General features: G+C 44.9%; 7 non-coding genes and 2 pseudogenes across 7 annotated transcripts; all 9 read left to right on the top strand.

Annotated features, from left to right (window-relative positions):
* The first annotated feature begins 2,498 nt into the window (after positions 1–2,498).
* Positions 2,499–2,701, top strand: LOC141236375 (U2 spliceosomal RNA; annotated as a pseudogene).
* A 1,115-nt stretch (positions 2,702–3,816) lies between these two features.
* On the top strand, positions 3,817–4,007 carry LOC141236014 (U2 spliceosomal RNA). The gene has a single exon (XR_012301711.1). It is a non-coding gene; the product is annotated as a U2 spliceosomal RNA (small nuclear RNA).
* Positions 4,008–5,122: 1,115 nt separating this feature from the next.
* On the top strand, positions 5,123–5,214 carry LOC141235862 (U2 spliceosomal RNA; annotated as a pseudogene).
* Positions 5,215–6,012: 798 nt separating this feature from the next.
* LOC141236372 (U2 spliceosomal RNA) lies at positions 6,013–6,204 on the top strand. Its single transcript, XR_012302043.1, has one exon. It is a non-coding gene; the product is annotated as a U2 spliceosomal RNA (small nuclear RNA).
* Positions 6,205–7,319: 1,115 nt separating this feature from the next.
* On the top strand, positions 7,320–7,510 carry LOC141236013 (U2 spliceosomal RNA). The gene has a single exon (XR_012301710.1). It is a non-coding gene; the product is annotated as a U2 spliceosomal RNA (small nuclear RNA).
* A 1,115-nt stretch (positions 7,511–8,625) lies between these two features.
* On the top strand, positions 8,626–8,816 carry LOC141236010 (U2 spliceosomal RNA). The gene has a single exon (XR_012301708.1). It is a non-coding gene; the product is annotated as a U2 spliceosomal RNA (small nuclear RNA).
* A 4,908-nt stretch (positions 8,817–13,724) lies between these two features.
* Positions 13,725–13,915, top strand: LOC141236277 (U2 spliceosomal RNA). The gene has a single exon (XR_012301968.1). It is a non-coding gene; the product is annotated as a U2 spliceosomal RNA (small nuclear RNA).
* Positions 13,916–15,030: 1,115 nt separating this feature from the next.
* LOC141236009 (U2 spliceosomal RNA) lies at positions 15,031–15,221 on the top strand. Its single transcript, XR_012301707.1, has one exon. It is a non-coding gene; the product is annotated as a U2 spliceosomal RNA (small nuclear RNA).
* A 1,115-nt stretch (positions 15,222–16,336) lies between these two features.
* LOC141236008 (U2 spliceosomal RNA) lies at positions 16,337–16,527 on the top strand. The gene has a single exon (XR_012301706.1). It is a non-coding gene; the product is annotated as a U2 spliceosomal RNA (small nuclear RNA).
* The last annotated feature ends 254 nt before the right edge of the window (positions 16,528–16,781 follow it).

Here is a 16,781-nt window from a genome sequence, read left to right as displayed (position 1 = left end):
CTTCTCCTCATTGGATTTTTCATGTTCAAAGTTGCAGAAGCCAGATTACAAGCTCATTTTGGTTCAACTTCAGCAACTGTGCATTGCATTGCCATGTAATGTGATGCAATGCTATCTTTCTAGCTCTCCCTTTTTACTTCCTTTTGGATAAACAGACATATTAGGCAAGCATTTTGGAGCTTTCACCTAAATAACTACAGGTGGTGAGATAAGCTGCACAATATAATTGACCTTTCAGTATATTGTTGCACACACACCATCTATTTAGCAAATGCCCTTGTTATCAACAGCAGCCTTTTAAACTCACCTGAGCTAACAGGTATGTGCGCTGGTTACTCTGCTGCGCTTAAAATTTCTTTTTTGGTTTGCTACAATGCCTTTTCTGAAACGTTGTCTCCTTCTGCTGGAACACTGACTTCTTTCATTTAATGCCTGCAGACTATAAAAGAGAACCCAACCCAAAAAGTTTGGTTGATTAGTCTGTGGCATTCTGTTAAACTGTTGCTTATGGCGGTCTCTGTGAGCTTCTCAGCGACATTCAGCCAGCCAGGTATCCTGCCTGCAGTAGATGGAATGTGGCAATGGAACGCTGGCTGCGCGTGTCATAATAGGCTCTGAGCCTTTATATACCTGTGCACAGCAGCAGCCACCTTCAGTCTGCTGCTGGACAGCCAGCAGCAGCAGCAGCAGGAGAGGTATGTAATCAGGAGCCCTCCTGCTAAGGGTAGACAGCTGCTCGTTCCACCCCACCCCCCGCCTTAATTGGTTCTCCTCCCTTCCAACGGTGTTGAGGCGGGTGGGAACAGCAGGGGGTGAAGGTGCTGTGTTTAAAGAGGTGGAGTTATGCAGATCTAAAACGCGTGGATTGCAGCAGCAGCAAGCCGAAAAGTGCAGGCATGTAAGGGATCTAGAGGTTGACAACATGTCTTCTTAACGGGAGTCCAGGAGCTCATCTCCACAAATGGACTTTTCAGGATCCTTGGGTGGCTCCGTAGTTTGAAACCAATTCTGGTTATCGCTTCTCGGCCTTTTGGCTAAGATCAAGTGCAGTGATTTAGCGATTGCTGCCTTGGTTTTGGTTGGAGGTGTCTGGGGTACCTGGCTCGTCGGCCTTGGGGGATCGTCCTTACTTAATTGTGGGGACTTCACCCTCTTGCTGCTATAGGCGTGTCGGCTTAGTCCCCAGACAACGGGAAGCGATCATACTCGCTCCTTCTGTGTGTTGGAGTGGAGATTACGCTCATTCTGTTGGAGAATCATGGCAACAGAGGCGGAGTTGTGGCCGAAGTTGGAGGTTCCAGAACATGCACGTGTGGAGACCGCTTTCCGGATTTTTGTCCGGAGAGACTGTCAGAAGGTTAAGGACTTTCGGTTTATTATGAAGGAGATCATCTTGGGTGTCGCAAAGGTGAAAAAAGAAGACATCGTGGCAGTTATGGATTATCCCCAAAAGGGTGTCTATGACGTGTTTTTTGAGTCTAGGAAGATTTTGGAGAACTATATGGATTCTTTTGATGAATTGAGACATGAGAAGTTTGTTGGAATTCGGTTTCAACGTCACGTATTTAGTAGTGAAAAGATGGTGACAGTGAAGATGTTTTCACCACTGGTTCCAGAAGAGGACATTGTCACGTTTTTGAGTGGTTTTGCCAAGTCTGTAGTATCAAAAGGTAAAGTAATGAATGAATTCGGAGTATGGACGGGAAAGTGGAAATTTTTTGTGGAATTTAACATGAACAAGGATAGGAGTTTTTCCTACCCGCCTCAAAGGTTTAAGCTTGGTAAAGTAAGTGGGAATTTATTCTTTAATGGGATGGATTCCTTTTGTTCAATTTGTGAGGTATATGGTCATAAACGTGAAGACTGTACTGCAGAAAAGTGTTGGAAGTGTAAAGCGGAAGGACATGTTTCTAAATCATGTCCAGTAGAAAGGAATAAGTGTAACCTGTGTATGGAAATTGGGCATAGGTTTAAGGAATGCCCAAAGAGAAAGAGTAATAAGGAGAAGATGGAAAGTGCAAAGGCGGAAAAGAAAGAAAAAAAGAAGACGGTAGAGGTTCAGAGGCAAACAGAAGAGGAGGAAGCTGATAAAGAAATGGACAAAGTTAAAAAAGGAATTGCGGAAATGAAGGGAAGTGGTGTGTGTTTTGAAGCTTTTTTTCCAAAGGTAATCGCAAGTGTGAAGGCAAATAAAGAGAGGTTTTTTGAAACCTATAAGGTGGGAAGGACATGGATAGATTATGTGAATACAAACTTTGAATCTTTCTCGCAAGAGAAAGGACTGTTGGAGTATCTAACATATTATGCGTTGAAGGGAGGAATGCAGTAATGTGTTTTGTTTCCTTCCTCTATATATTATGTGTCTGAGAGGAAATACTGGTTGTTGTTTTGTTTTTTTTGTATATGCATTAAATAATGTTTTTTTGTTTTAAAATGACACGATGATGGATTTGGTCCATCACCGTTTTCAGAAGTATGGAATCGAGATGGTACTTGTAATCTGAGTGTTATGGAAAAAAAAAAAAAAAAAAAAAAAAAAAAAAAAAAATCTGTTCTTATCAGTTTAATATCTGATACGTCCCCTATCTGGGGACCATATATTAAATGGATTTTTAGAACAGGGAGATGGAAAAAGAGCTTGCTCTGTCCACTCCACGCATTGACCTGGTATTGCAGTATCTCCAGGACCGGTGCACCCCTTCTTTAATGCAGTTTCTAAAATCAGAAAGAATTGAATTCAATGTTTTTTGTTCATTTTGCTTGTTTGTCGGATTTTGGGATGGACTCTTTGGCTTTGCTTTTCTTCTCCTCATTGGATTTTTCATGTTCAAAGTTGCAGAAGCCAGATTACAAGCTCATTTTGGTTCAACTTCAGCAACTGTGCATTGCATTGCCATGTAATGTGATGCAATGCTATCTTTCTAGCTCTCCCTTTTTACTTCCTTTTGGATAAACAGACATATTAGGCAAGCATTTTGGAGCTTTCACCTAAATAACTACAGGTGGTGAGATAAGCTGCACAATATAATTGACCTTTCAGTATATTGTTGCACACACACCATCTATTTAGCAAATGCCCTTGTTATCAACAGCAGCCTTTTAAACTCACCTGAGCTAACAGGTATGTGCGCTGGTTACTCTGCTGCGCTTAAAATTTCTTTTTTGGTTTGCTACAATGCCTTTTCTGAAACGTTGTCTCCTTCTGCTGGAACACTGACTTCTTTCATTTAATGCCTGCAGACTATAAAAGAGAACCCAACCCAAAAAGTTTGGTTGATTAGTCTGTGGCATTCTGTTAAACTGTTGCTTATGGCGGTCTCTGTGAGCTTCTCAGCGACATTCAGCCAGCCAGGTATCCTGCCTGCAGTAGATGGAATGTGGCAATGGAACGCTGGCTGCGCGTGTCATAATAGGCTCTGAGCCTTTATATACCTGTGCACAGCAGCAGCCACCTTCAGTCTGCTGCTGGACAGCCAGCAGCAGCAGCAGCAGGAGAGGTATGTAATCAGGAGCCCTCCTGCTAAGGGTAGACAGCTGCTCGTTCCACCCCACCCCCCGCCTTAATTGGTTCTCCTCCCTTCCAACGGTGTTGAGGCGGGTGGGAACAGCAGGGGGTGAAGGTGCTGTGTTTAAAGAGGTGGAGTTATGCAGATCTAAAACGCGTGGATTGCAGCAGCAGCAAGCCGAAAAGTGCAGGCAGGTAAGGGATCTAGAGGTTGACAACATGTCTTCTTAACGGGAGTCCAGGAGCTCATCTCCACAAATGGACTTTTCAGGATCCTTGGGTGGCTCCGTAGTTTGAAACCAATTCTGGTTATCGCTTCTCGGCCTTTTGGCTAAGATCAAGTGTAGTATCTGTTCTTATCAGTTTAATATCTGATACGTCCCCTATCTGGGGACCATATATTAAATGGATTTTTAGAACAGGGAGATGGAAAAAGAGCTTGCTCTGTCCACTCCACGCATTGACCTGGTATTGCAGTATCTCCAGGACCGGTGCACCCCTTCTTTAATGCAGTTTCTAAAATCAGAAAGAATTGAATTCAATGTTTTTTGCTCATTTTGCTTGTTTGTCGGATTTTGGGATGGACTCTTTGGCTTTGCTTTTCTTCTCCTCATTGGATTTTTCATGTTCAAAGTTGCAGAAGCCAGATTACAAGCTCATTTTGGTTCAACTTCAGCAACTGTGCATTGCATTGCCATGTAATGTGATGCAATGCTATCTTTCTAGCTCTCCCTTTTTACTTCCTTTTGGATAAACAGACATATTAGGCAAGCATTTTGGAGCTTTCACCTAAATAACTACAGGTGGTGAGATAAGCTGCACAATATAATTGACCTTTCAGTATATTGTTGCACACACACCATCTATTTAGCAAATGCCCTTGTTATCAACAGCAGCCTTTTAAACTCACCTGAGCTAACAGGTATGTGCGCTGGTTACTCTGCTGCGCTTAAAATTTCTTTTTTGGTTTGCTACAATGCCTTTTCTGAAACGTTGTCTCCTTCTGCTGGAACACTGACTTCTTTCATTTAATGCCTGCAGACTATAAAAGAGAACCCAACCCAAAAAGTTTGGTTGATTAGTCTGTGGCATTCTGTTAAACTGTTGCTTATGGCGGTCTCTGTGAGCTTCTCAGCGACATTCAGCCAGCCAGGTATACTGCCTGCAGTAGATGGAATGTGGCAATGGAACGCTGGCTGCGCGTGTCATAATAGGCTCTGAGCCTTTATATACCTGTGCACAGCAGCAGCCACCTTCAGTCTGCTGCTGGACAGCCAGCAGCAGCAGCAGCAGGAGAGGTATGTAATCAGGAGCCCTCCTGCTAAGGGTAGACAGCTGCTCGTTCCACCCCACCCCCCGCCTTAATTGGTTCTCCTCCCTTCCAACGGTGTTGAGGCGGGTGGGAACAGCAGGGGGTGAAGGTGCTGTGTTTAAAGAGGTGGAGTTATGCAGATCTAAAACGCGTGGATTGCAGCAGCAGCAAGCCGAAAAGTGCAGGCATGTAAGGGATCTAGAGGTTGACAACATGTCTTCTTAACGGGAGTCCAGGAGCTCATCTCCACAAATGGACTTTTCAGGATCCTTGGGTGGCTCCGTAGTTTGAAACCAATTCTGGTTATCGCTTCTCGGCCTTTTGGCTAAGATCAAGTGTAGTATCTTTCGAAAAGGCGGTTTTGGATGTTGGCCGCCCTAGTAGATTGATACATTATGCACACTGGGGTTTAGGCGCTTGTTAGTACGCCAGGTGGCTAATATAGTCATCTGGTGGAAAGCATGGCCTCCCAGGATCGACGCCATTGGGCCGGGGAAGATCGAAAGCCCGAAGTGTGAAGTGCCCCAGGAGTGGTGACCCTGGGGTGCCTTAACTCACTGGGATTGGGAACCCCACTTGAGTTTATGGCACATTTGCACTAGCACTTCAATATTTCTTTCTTCACACACACCCTTATTCCGGGCCTTCTGGCCTTAGGATGGGGAATTTTTCAATTCCCGGTCGAAGGTCCGGGCAGTATTATACTGTGAAACCTTCACTATTTATTTATTTTTTTTGTCACTGTGTGTCCACTTTTTCACGTGTGTCCACGTCATTACTAGGATTTTGTCGGGATGCGGTTCCCTTACGGGTTCCTCTCTTGGCAGGTCTAGGGGGGGGAGTGTGTGGCCATCAGGTTCCGCTCCCCCCTGAACCCCCCTGGCTCTCCTCTTTCGGGAGGAGAGCGTTGTTGGCTCCCCTCTTCCGGGAGGGGAGCACAGTCTTTGGCTCCCAGTGCCTTGCTCGGGTGAGAACTCGGGCAGGTGCTGGGGGTAAGATTGGGTCGCCTCTGGCTTTGGCTGGAGGTGGCTATTTGTCCCTGTTCCTCGCTGTGGCCTTCTGGCTCGGAGGGACGGGGAATGGTTTGGGGGACCCTTCTCCTTTTGGAGAGGGTTTCAAGAAGACCAGCATCCTAGTGCACTTTTTTTGTGGCACTTGTCACTTTTTTTAAGCGCACTCGGGTTTTGTACACGAATTCGGGCTTTCGATAAAAAAAAAAAAAAAAAAAAAAAAATCTGTTCTTATCAGTTTAATATCTGATACGTCCCCTATCTGGGGACCATATATTAAATGGATTTTTAGAACAGGGAGATGGAAAAAGAGCTTGCTCTGTCCACTCCACGCATTGACCTGGTATTGCAGTATCTCCAGGACCGGTGCACCCCTTCTTTAATGCAGTTTCTAAAATCAGAAAGAATTGAATTCAATGTTTTTTGTTCATTTTGCTTGTTTGTCGGATTTTGGGATGGACTCTTTGGCTTTGCTTTTCTTCTCCTCATTGGATTTTTCATGTTCAAAGTTGCAGAAGCCAGATTACAAGCTCATTTTGGTTCAACTTCAGCAACTGTGCATTGCATTGCCATGTAATGTGATGCAATGCTATCTTTCTAGCTCTCCCTTTTTACTTCCTTTTGGATAAACAGACATATTAGGCAAGCATTTTGGAGCTTTCACCTAAATAACTACAGGTGGTGAGATAAGCTGCACAATATAATTGACCTTTCAGTATATTGTTGCACACACACCATCTATTTAGCAAATGCCCTTGTTATCAACAGCAGCCTTTTAAACTCACCTGAGCTAACAGGTATGTGCGCTGGTTACTCTGCTGCGCTTAAAATTTCTTTTTTGGTTTGCTACAATGCCTTTTCTGAAACGTTGTCTCCTTCTGCTGGAACACTGACTTCTTTCATTTAATGCCTGCAGACTATAAAAGAGAACCCAACCCAAAAAGTTTGGTTGATTAGTCTGTGGCATTCTGTTAAACTGTTGCTTATGGCGGTCTCTGTGAGCTTCTCAGCGACATTCAGCCAGCCAGGTATCCTGCCTGCAGTAGATGGAATGTGGCAATGGAACGCTGGCTGCGCGTGTCATAATAGGCTCTGAGCCTTTATATACCTGTGCACAGCAGCAGCCACCTTCAGTCTGCTGCTGGACAGCCAGCAGCAGCAGCAGCAGGAGAGGTATGTAATCAGGAGCCCTCCTGCTAAGGGTAGACAGCTGCTCGTTCCACCCCACCCCCCGCCTTAATTGGTTCTCCTCCCTTCCAACGGTGTTGAGGCGGGTGGGAACAGCAGGGGGTGAAGGTGCTGTGTTTAAAGAGGTGGAGTTATGCAGATCTAAAACGCGTGGATTGCAGCAGCAGCAAGCCGAAAAGTGCAGGCATGTAAGGGATCTAGAGGTTGACAACATGTCTTCTTAACGGGAGTCCAGGAGCTCATCTCCACAAATGGACTTTTCAGGATCCTTGGGTGGCTCCGTAGTTTGAAACCAATTCTGGTTATCGCTTCTCGGCCTTTTGGCTAAGATCAAGTGTAGTATCTGTTCTTATCAGTTTAATATCTGATACGTCCCCTATCTGGGGACCATATATTAAATGGATTTTTAGAACAGGGAGATGGAAAAAGAGCTTGCTCTGTCCACTCCACGCATTGACCTGGTATTGCAGTATCTCCAGGACCGGTGCACCCCTTCTTTAATGCAGTTTCTAAAATCAGAAAGAATTGAATTCAATGTTTTTTGTTCATTTTGCTTGTTTGTCGGATTTTGGGATGGACTCTTTGGCTTTGCTTTTCTTCTCCTCATTGGATTTTTCATGTTCAAAGTTGCAGAAGCCAGATTACAAGCTCATTTTGGTTCAACTTCAGCAACTGTGCATTGCATTGCCATGTAATGTGATGCAATGCTATCTTTCTAGCTCTCCCTTTTTACTTCCTTTTGGATAAACAGACATATTAGGCAAGCATTTTGGAGCTTTCACCTAAATAACTACAGGTGGTGAGATAAGCTGCACAATATAATTGACCTTTCAGTATATTGTTGCACACACACCATCTATTTAGCAAATGCCCTTGTTATCAACAGCAGCCTTTTAAACTCACCTGAGCTAACAGATATGTGCGCTGGTTACTCTGCTGCGCTTAAAATTTCTTTTTTGGTTTGCTACAATGCCTTTTCTGAAACGTTGTCTCCTTCTGCTGGAACACTGACTTCTTTCATTTAATGCCTGCAGACTATAAAAGAGAACCCAACCCAAAAAGTTTGGTTGATTAGTCTGTGGCATTCTGTTAAACTGTTGCTTATGGCGGTCTCTGTGAGCTTCTCAGCGACATTCAGCCAGCCAGGTATCCTGCCTGCAGTAGATGGAATGTGGCAATGGAACGCTGGCTGCGCGTGTCATAATAGGCTCTGAGCCTTTATATACCTGTGCACAGCAGCAGCCACCTTCAGTCTGCTGCTGGACAGCCAGCAGCAGCAGCAGCAGGAGAGGTATGTAATCAGGAGCCCTCCTGCTAAGGGTAGACAGCTGCTCGTTCCACCCCACCCCCCGCCTTAATTGGTTCTCCTCCCTTCCAACGGTGTTGAGGCGGGTGGGAACAGCAGGGGGTGAAGGTGCTGTGTTTAAAGAGGTGGAGTTATGCAGATCTAAAACGCGTGGATTGCAGCAGCAGCAAGCCGAAAAGTGCAGGCATGTAAGGGATCTAGAGGTTGACAACATGTCTTCTTAACGGGAGTCCAGGAGCTCATCTCCACAAATGGACTTTTCAGGATCCTTGGGTGGCTCCGTAGTTTGAAACCAATTCTGGTTATCGCTTCTCGGCCTTTTGGCTAAGATCAAGTGTAGTATCTGTTCTTATCAGTTTAATATCTGATACGTCCCCTATCTGGGGACCATATATTAAATGGATTTTTAGAACAGGGAGATGGAAAAAGAGCTTGCTCTGTCCACTCCACGCATTGACCTGGTATTGCAGTATCTCCAGGACCGGTGCACCCCTTCTTTAATGCAGTTTCTAAAATCAGAAAGAATTGAATTCAATGTTTTTTGTTCATTTTGCTTGTTTGTCGGATTTTGGGATGGACTCTTTGGCTTTGCTTTTCTTCTCCTCATTGGATTTTTCATGTTCAAAGTTGCAGAAGCCAGATTACAAGCTCATTTTGGTTCAACTTCAGCAACTGTGCATTGCATTGCCATGTAATGTGATGCAATGCTATCTTTCTAGCTCTCCCTTTTTACTTCCTTTTGGATAAACAGACATATTAGGCAAGCATTTTGGAGCTTTCACCTAAATAACTACAGGTGGTGAGATAAGCTGCACAATATAATTGACCTTTCAGTATATTGTTGCACACACACCATCTATTTAGCAAATGCCCTTGTTATCAACAGCAGCCTTTTAAACTCACCTGAGCTAACAGGTATGTGCGCTGGTTACTCTGCTGCGCTTAAAATTTCTTTTTTGGTTTGCTACAATGCCTTTTCTGAAACGTTGTCTCCTTCTGCTGGAACACTGACTTCTTTCATTTAATGCCTGCAGACTATAAAAGAGAACCCAACCCAAAAAGTTTGGTTGATTAGTCTGTGGCATTCTGTTAAACTGTTGCTTATGGCGGTCTCTGTGAGCTTCTCAGCGACATTCAGCCAGCCAGGTATCCTGCCTGCAGTAGATGGAATGTGGCAATGGAACGCTGGCTGCGCGTGTCATAATAGGCTCTGAGCCTTTATATACCTGTGCACAGCAGCAGCCACCTTCAGTCTGCTGCTGGACAGCCAGCAGCAGCAGCAGCAGGAGAGGTATGTAATCAGGAGCCCTCCTGCTAAGGGTAGACAGCTGCTCGTTCCACCCCACCCCCCGCCTTAATTGGTTCTCCTCCCTTCCAACGGTGTTGAGGCGGGTGGGAACAGCAGGGGGTGAAGGTGCTGTGTTTAAAGAGGTGGAGTTATGCAGATCTAAAACGCGTGGATTGCAGCAGCAGCAAGCCGAAAAGTGCAGGCATGTAAGGGATCTAGAGGTTGACAACATGTCTTCTTAACGGGAGTCCAGGAGTAGTGTTGAGCCACCCCCGTAGTGTTCGGGTTCGGTTCGGTTCGTCGAACACCGGGATGTTCGAGGAACTGTTCGTCGAACTGTTCGTCGAACACCTTAGAACACCGTCGAACACCGTTAAAACCAATGGCAGGCAAACAAAAACACATAGAAACACATAGAAAACACCTGCAAAGGTGTCCAAAAGCTGACAAACTGCTCAGAAGACACTCTCTTTAAAAAAGCCGGCCGGCAAATTCAGCAGCGGCATACACCGGTACCCGACAATTTAGACAAGAAGGAATAGAGCATCACACATAGATTAGATAGATAGAAACATGTCAGTCACACATATAAGAAGCACAGTGACAGTGTTGGTTACTGCACTTGTCATTTAGTGTAAAGGATTTATTAAAAAAAATATTAGTGTTTTCATGCACCGTCTCTTTAAAAAAGCCGGCCGGCAATTCAGCATCTGTACCCGACAATTTAGAACAGAAAGAATAGAGCTTCACACATAGATTAGATAGATAGAAACATGTCAGTCACATATATAAGAAGTACAGTGATAGTGTTGCTTACTGTACTTGTCATTTAGTGTAAAGGATTTATTTAAAAAAATAATAGTGTTTTCATGCACTGTCTCTTTAAAAAAGCCGGCCGGCAATTCAGCAGCGGTACCCGACAATTTAGAACAGAAAGATAGAGCATCACACATAGATTAGATAGATAGAAACATGTCAGTCACATATATATGAAGTACAGTGATAGTGTTGGTTACTGTACTGGTCATTTAGTATTAAAATAAAGGATTTATTATTAAAAAAATTGGCGTGGGGTTCCCCTTAATTTTAGGCTCTAGCGGAGGTTAAGCAGACGGCTGGGGCAGATGTTTGAAGCCTGGGAAGGGGGTAATACCCACGGAGCTTCCCAGGCTACTAATATCAGCCCCCAGCTGAATACATAGCCTTTACTAGCTATTAAAATGGGGGACCCCCCAAAAAAAATGACGTGGGGTCCCCCCTAATTTAATAGCTAGCAAAGGCTAGGCAGACAGCTGGGGGCTGATATTAATAGCCCAGGAAGGGAGCCATGAATATTGGCCCCCTCCCAGGCTAGAAACACCAGCCGTCAGCCGCCCCAGAAATGGCGCATTCATAGGATGCGCCAATTCTGGCACTTAGCCTCGCTCTTCCACGCTGCCCTGGTGCGGTGGCAGGGGGTAATAGGGTTGGGGTTGATGTCAGCTTATAATGCCAGCTGACATCAAGCCCAGGTTAGTAATGGAGAGGCGTCTATAAGACACCCCCATTACTAACCCCATAGTCAAAGTTAAAAAAAACACAACACCCAGAAAAAAGTCCTTTAATTGAAATAAACACACAATTCTTTATTGTTCTAAATTAAACCATACTTACCATCACGCCCATTCCAGCTGAAGCCAACGATCTCCTGAAATAAAAGAAAAATAATAAAGCAACATCATCCTTACCTTTCCATGGTTCCCATGACAGCTTCAGCTCTGCTACATCGAGATGACAGGCTGGACCGCAGCAGAACGCTGCCATCCAGCCTGTCATCCCGCAGACACTGAGAAGCGCAGGCTTGCTTGCGCTCCACAGTGTCTCTCTGTGAGGGCATCCAGATGAGCCGAGTTAATGTCCAATGAACTCGGCTCACCTCATGCACGTCACTGACAGCGTGGGAAAATTCTCCTGCACTCAGCGCTTCAGCGTGGGAGAATTCTCACACTGAAGCGCTGAGTGCAGGAGAATTCTCCCACGCTGTCAGTGACGTGCAGGAGGTGAGCTGAGTTCATTGGACATGAGCTCACCTTATGCACGTCACTGACAGCGTGGGAAAATTCTCCTGCACTCAGCGCTTCAGCGTGGGAGAATTCTCACGCTGAAGCGCTGAGTGCAGGAGAATTCTCCCACGCTGTCAGTGACGTGCAGGAGGTGAGCTGAGTTCATTGGACATGAGCTCACCTTATGCACGTCACTGACAGCGTGGGAGAATTCTCCTGCACTCACCGCTTCAGCGTGAGAATTTTCCCACGCTGTCAGTGACGTGCATGAGGTGAGCCGAGTTCATTGGACATGAACTCGGCTCATCTGGATGTCGTCACAGAGAGACGCTGAGCAGCGCAAGCAAGCCTGCGCTTCTCAGTGTCTGCGGGATGAGAGGCTGGATGGCAGCGTTCTGCTGCGGTCCAGCCTGTCATCTCGATGTAGCAGAGCTGAAGCTGTCGTGGGAACCATGGAAAGGTAAGGATGAGGTTGCTTTATTATTTTTCTTTTATTGCAGGAGATCGTTGGCTTCAGCTGGAATGGGCGTGACGGTAAGTATGGTTTAATTTAGAACAATAAAGGATTGTGTCTTTATTTCAATTAAAGGACTTTATTCTGGGTGTTTGTGTTTTTTTTAACTTTGACTATGGGGTTAGTAATGGGGGTGTCTTATAGACGCCTCTCCATTACTAACCTGGGCTTGATGTCAGCTGGCATTATAAGCTGACATCAACCCCAACCCTATTACCCCCTGCCACCGCACCAGGGCAGCGTGGAAGAGCGAGGCTAAGTGCCAGAATTGGCGCATCCTATGAATGCGCCATTTCTGGGGCGGCTGACGGCTGGTGTTTCTAGCCTGGGAGGGGGCCAATATTCATGGCTCCCTTCCTGGGCTATTAATATCAGCCCCCAGCTGTCTGCCTAGCCTTTGCTAGCTATTAAATTAGGGGGGACCCCACGTCATTTTTTTGGGGGGGTCCCCCATTTTAATAGCTAGTAAAGGCTATGTATTCAGCTGGGGGCTGATATTAGTAGCCTGGGAAGCTCCGTGGGTATTACCCCCTTCCCAGGTCTCAAACATCTGCCCCAGCCGTCTGCTTAACCTCCGCTAGAGCCTAAAATTAAGGGGAACCCCACGCCAATTTTTTTAATAATAAATCCTTTATTTTAATACTAAATGACAAGTACAGTAACCAACACTATCACTGTACTTCGTATATATGTGACTGACATGTTTCTATCTATCTAATCTATGTGTGAAGCTCTATTCTGTCTGTTATAAATTGTCGGGTACAGATGCTGAATTGCCGGCCGGCTTTTTTAAAGAGACGGTGCATGAAAACACTATTATTTTTTTTGATAACTCCTTTACGCTAAATGACAAGTACAGTAAGCAACACTGTCACTGTACTTCTTATATATGTGACTGACATGTTTCTATCTATCTAATCTATGTGTGAAGCTCTATTCTGTCTGTTATAAATTGTCGGGTACCGCTGCTGAATTGCCGGCCGGCTTTTTTAAAGAGACGGTGCATGAAAACACTATTATTTTTTTTGATAAATCCTTTACGCTAAATGACAAGTACAGTAAGCAACACTGTCACTGTACTTCGTATATATGTGGCTGACATGTTTCTATCTATCTAATCTATGTGTGAAGCTCTATTCTTTCGGTTCTAAATTGTCGGGTACAGGTGTATGCCGCTGCTGAATTGCCGGCTTTTCATGTTTCACTGTTGGCACTGTTCCCATCGATTTGGGCAATCACTGTAATGCCACAACCACCATGGCTGTGGCATTACAGTGACTGGCAGACAATCCCTGCATGATTGGTGCTCTAAATAGCGCCAGACATGCAGGACACGCTTTTGGTGCACGAACAGTTATCGAACATAACCTCGAACAGCCGAATTTTTTGCAAATCGTTCGGGTTCGTCGAACAACTCGAACACCGCCCAAAACAGCTCGAATTTGAGATTGGCGAACAGTTCTAGTCGAACACCGCTCATCTCTATCCAGGAGCTCATCTCCACAAATGGACTTTTCAGGATCCTTGGGTGGCTCCGTAGTTTGAAACCAATTCTGGTTATCGCTTCTCGGCCTTTTGGCTAAGATCAAGTGTAGTATCTGTTCTTATCAGTTTAATATCTGATACGTCCCCTATCTGGGGACCATATATTAAATGGATTATTAGAACAGGGAGATGGAAAAAGAGCTTGCTCTGTCCACTCCATGCATTGACCTGGTATTGCAGTATCTCCAGGACCGGTGCACCCCTTCTTTAATGCAGTTTCTAAAATCAGAAAGAATTGAATTCAATGTTTTTTGTTCATTTTGCTTGTTTGTCGGATTTTGGGATGGACTCTTTGGCTTTGCTTTTCTTCTCCTCATTGGATTTTTCATGTTCAAAGTTGCAGAAGCCAGATTACAAGCTCATTTTGGTTCAACTTCAGCAACTGTGCATTGCATTGCCATGTAATGTGATGCAATGCTATCTTTCTAGCTCTCCCTTTTTACTTCCTTTTGGATAAACAGACATATTAGGCAAGCATTTTGGAGCTTTCACCTAAATAACTACAGGTGGTGAGATAAGCTGCACAATATAATTGACCTTTCAGTATATTGTTGCACACACACCATCTATTTAGCAAATGCCCTTGTTATCAACAGCAGCCTTTTAAACTCACCTGAGCTAACAGGTATGTGCGCTGGTTACTCTGCTGCGCTTAAAATTTCTTTTTTGGTTTGCTACAATGCCTTTTCTGAAACGTTGTCTCCTTCTGCTGGAACACTGACTTCTTTCATTTAATGCCTGCAGACTATAAAAGAGAACCCAACCCAAAAAGTTTGGTTGATTAGTCTGTGGCATTCTGTTAAACTGTTGCTTATGGCGGTCTCTGTGAGCTTCTCAGCGACATTCAGCCAGCCAGGTATCCTGCCTGCAGTAGATGGAATGTGGCAATGGAACGCTGGCTGCGCGTGTCATAATAGGCTCTGAGCCTTTATATACCTCTGCAAAGCAGCAGCCACCTTCAGTCTGCTGCTGGACAGCCAGCAGCAGCAGCAGCAGGAGAGGTATGTAATCAGGAGCCCTCCTGCTAAGGGTAGACAGCTGCTCATTCCACCCCACCCCCCGCCTTAATTGGTTCTCCTCCCTTCCAACGGTGTTGAGGCGGGTGGGAACAGCAGGGGGTGAAGGTGCTGTGTTTAAAGAGGTGGAGTTATGCAGATCTAAAACGCGTGGATTGCAGCAGCAGCAAGCCGAAAAGTGCAGGCATGTAAGGGATCTAGAGGTTGACAACATGTCTTCTTAACGGGAGTCCAGGAGCTCATCTCCACAAATGGACTTTTCAGGATCCTTGGGTGGCTCCGTAGTTTGAAACCAATTCTGGTTATCGCTTCTCGGCCTTTTGGCTAAGATCAAGTGTAGTATCTGTTCTTATCAGTTTAATATCTGATACGTCCCCTATCTGGGGACCATATATTAAATGGATTTTTAGAACAGGGAGATGGAAAAAGAGCTTGCTCTGTCCACTCCACGCATTGACCTGGTATTGCAGTATCTCCAGGACCGGTGCACCCCTTCTTTAATGCAGTTTCTAAAATCAGAAAGAATTGAATTCAATGTTTTTTGTTCATTTTGCTTGTTTGTCGGATTTTGGGATGGACTCTTTGGCTTTGCTTTTCTTCTCCTCATTGGATTTTTCATGTTCAAAGTTGCAGAAGCCAGATTACAAGCTCATTTTGGTTCAACTTCAGCAACTGTGCATTGCATTGCCATGTAATGTGATGCAATGCTATCTTTCTAGCTCTCCCTTTTTACTTCCTTTTGGATAAACAGACATATTAGGCAAGCATTTTGGAGCTTTCACCTAAATAACTACAGGTGGTGAGATAAGCTGCACAATATAATTGACCTTTCAGTATATTGTTGCACACACACCATCTATTTAGCAAATGCCCTTGTTATCAACAGCAGCCTTTTAAACTCACCTGAGCTAACAGGTATGTGCGCTGGTTACTCTGCTGCGCTTAAAATTTCTTTTTTGGTTTGCTACAATGCCTTTTCTGAAACGTTGTCTCCTTCTGCTGGAACACTGACTTCTTTCATTTAATGCCTGCAGACTATAAAAGAGAACCCAACCCAAAAAGTTTGGTTGATTAGTCTGTGGCATTCTGTTAAACTGTTGCTTATGGCGGTCTCTGTGAGCTTCTCAGCGACATTCAGCCAGCCAGGTATCCTGCCTGCAGTAGATGGAATGTGGCAATGGAACGCTGGCTGCGCGTGTCATAATAGGCTCTGAGCCTTTATATACCTGTGCACAGCAGCAGCCACCTTCAGTCTGCTGCTGGACAGCCAGCAGCAGCAGCAGCAGGAGAGGTATGTAATCAGGAGCCCTCCTGCTAAGGGTAGACAGCTGCTCGTTCCACCCCACCCCCCGCCTTAATTGGTTCTCCTCCCTTCCAACGGTGTTGAGGCGGGTGGGAACAGCAGGGGGTGAAGGTGCTGTGTTTAAAGAGGTGGAGTTATGCAGATCTAAAACGCGTGGATTGCAGCAGCAGCAAGCCGAAAAGTGCAGGCATGTAAGGGATCTAGAGGTTGACAACATGTCTTCTTAACGGGAGTCCAGGAGCTCATCTCCACAAATGGACTTTTCAGGATCCTTGGGTGGCTCCGTAGTTTGAAACCAATTCTGGTTATCGCTTCTCGGCCTTTTGGCTAAGATCAAGTGTAGTATCTGTTCTTATCAGTTTAATATCTGATACGTCCCCTATCTGGGGACCATATATTAAATGGATTTTTAGAACAGGGAGATGGAAAAAGAGCTTGCTCTGTCCACTCCACGCATTGACCTGGTATTGCAGTATCTCCAGGACCGGTGCACCCCTTCTTTAATGCAGTTTCTAAAATCAGAAAGAATTGAATTCAATGTTTTTTGTTCATTTTGCTTGTTTGTCGGATTTTGGGATGGACTCTTTGGCTTTGCTTTTCTTCTCCTCATTGGATTTTTCATGTTCAAAGTTGCAGAAGCCAGATTACAAGCTCATTTTGGTTCAACTTCAGCAACTGTGCATTGCATTGCCATGTAATGTGATGCAATGCTATCTTTCTAGCTCTCCCTTTTTACTTCCTTTTGGATAAAC

Source organism: Phyllobates terribilis, unplaced genomic scaffold, assembly GCF_046119375.1.
Source record: "Phyllobates terribilis strain yellow unplaced genomic scaffold, ASM4611937v1 Scaffold_693__1_contigs__length_808095, whole genome shotgun sequence".
Classification (NCBI taxonomy): domain Eukaryota; kingdom Metazoa; phylum Chordata; class Amphibia; order Anura; family Dendrobatidae; genus Phyllobates; species Phyllobates terribilis.
Note: the sequence above shows the minus strand (reverse complement) of the source record. Positions and strands in the feature narration are given on the sequence as shown.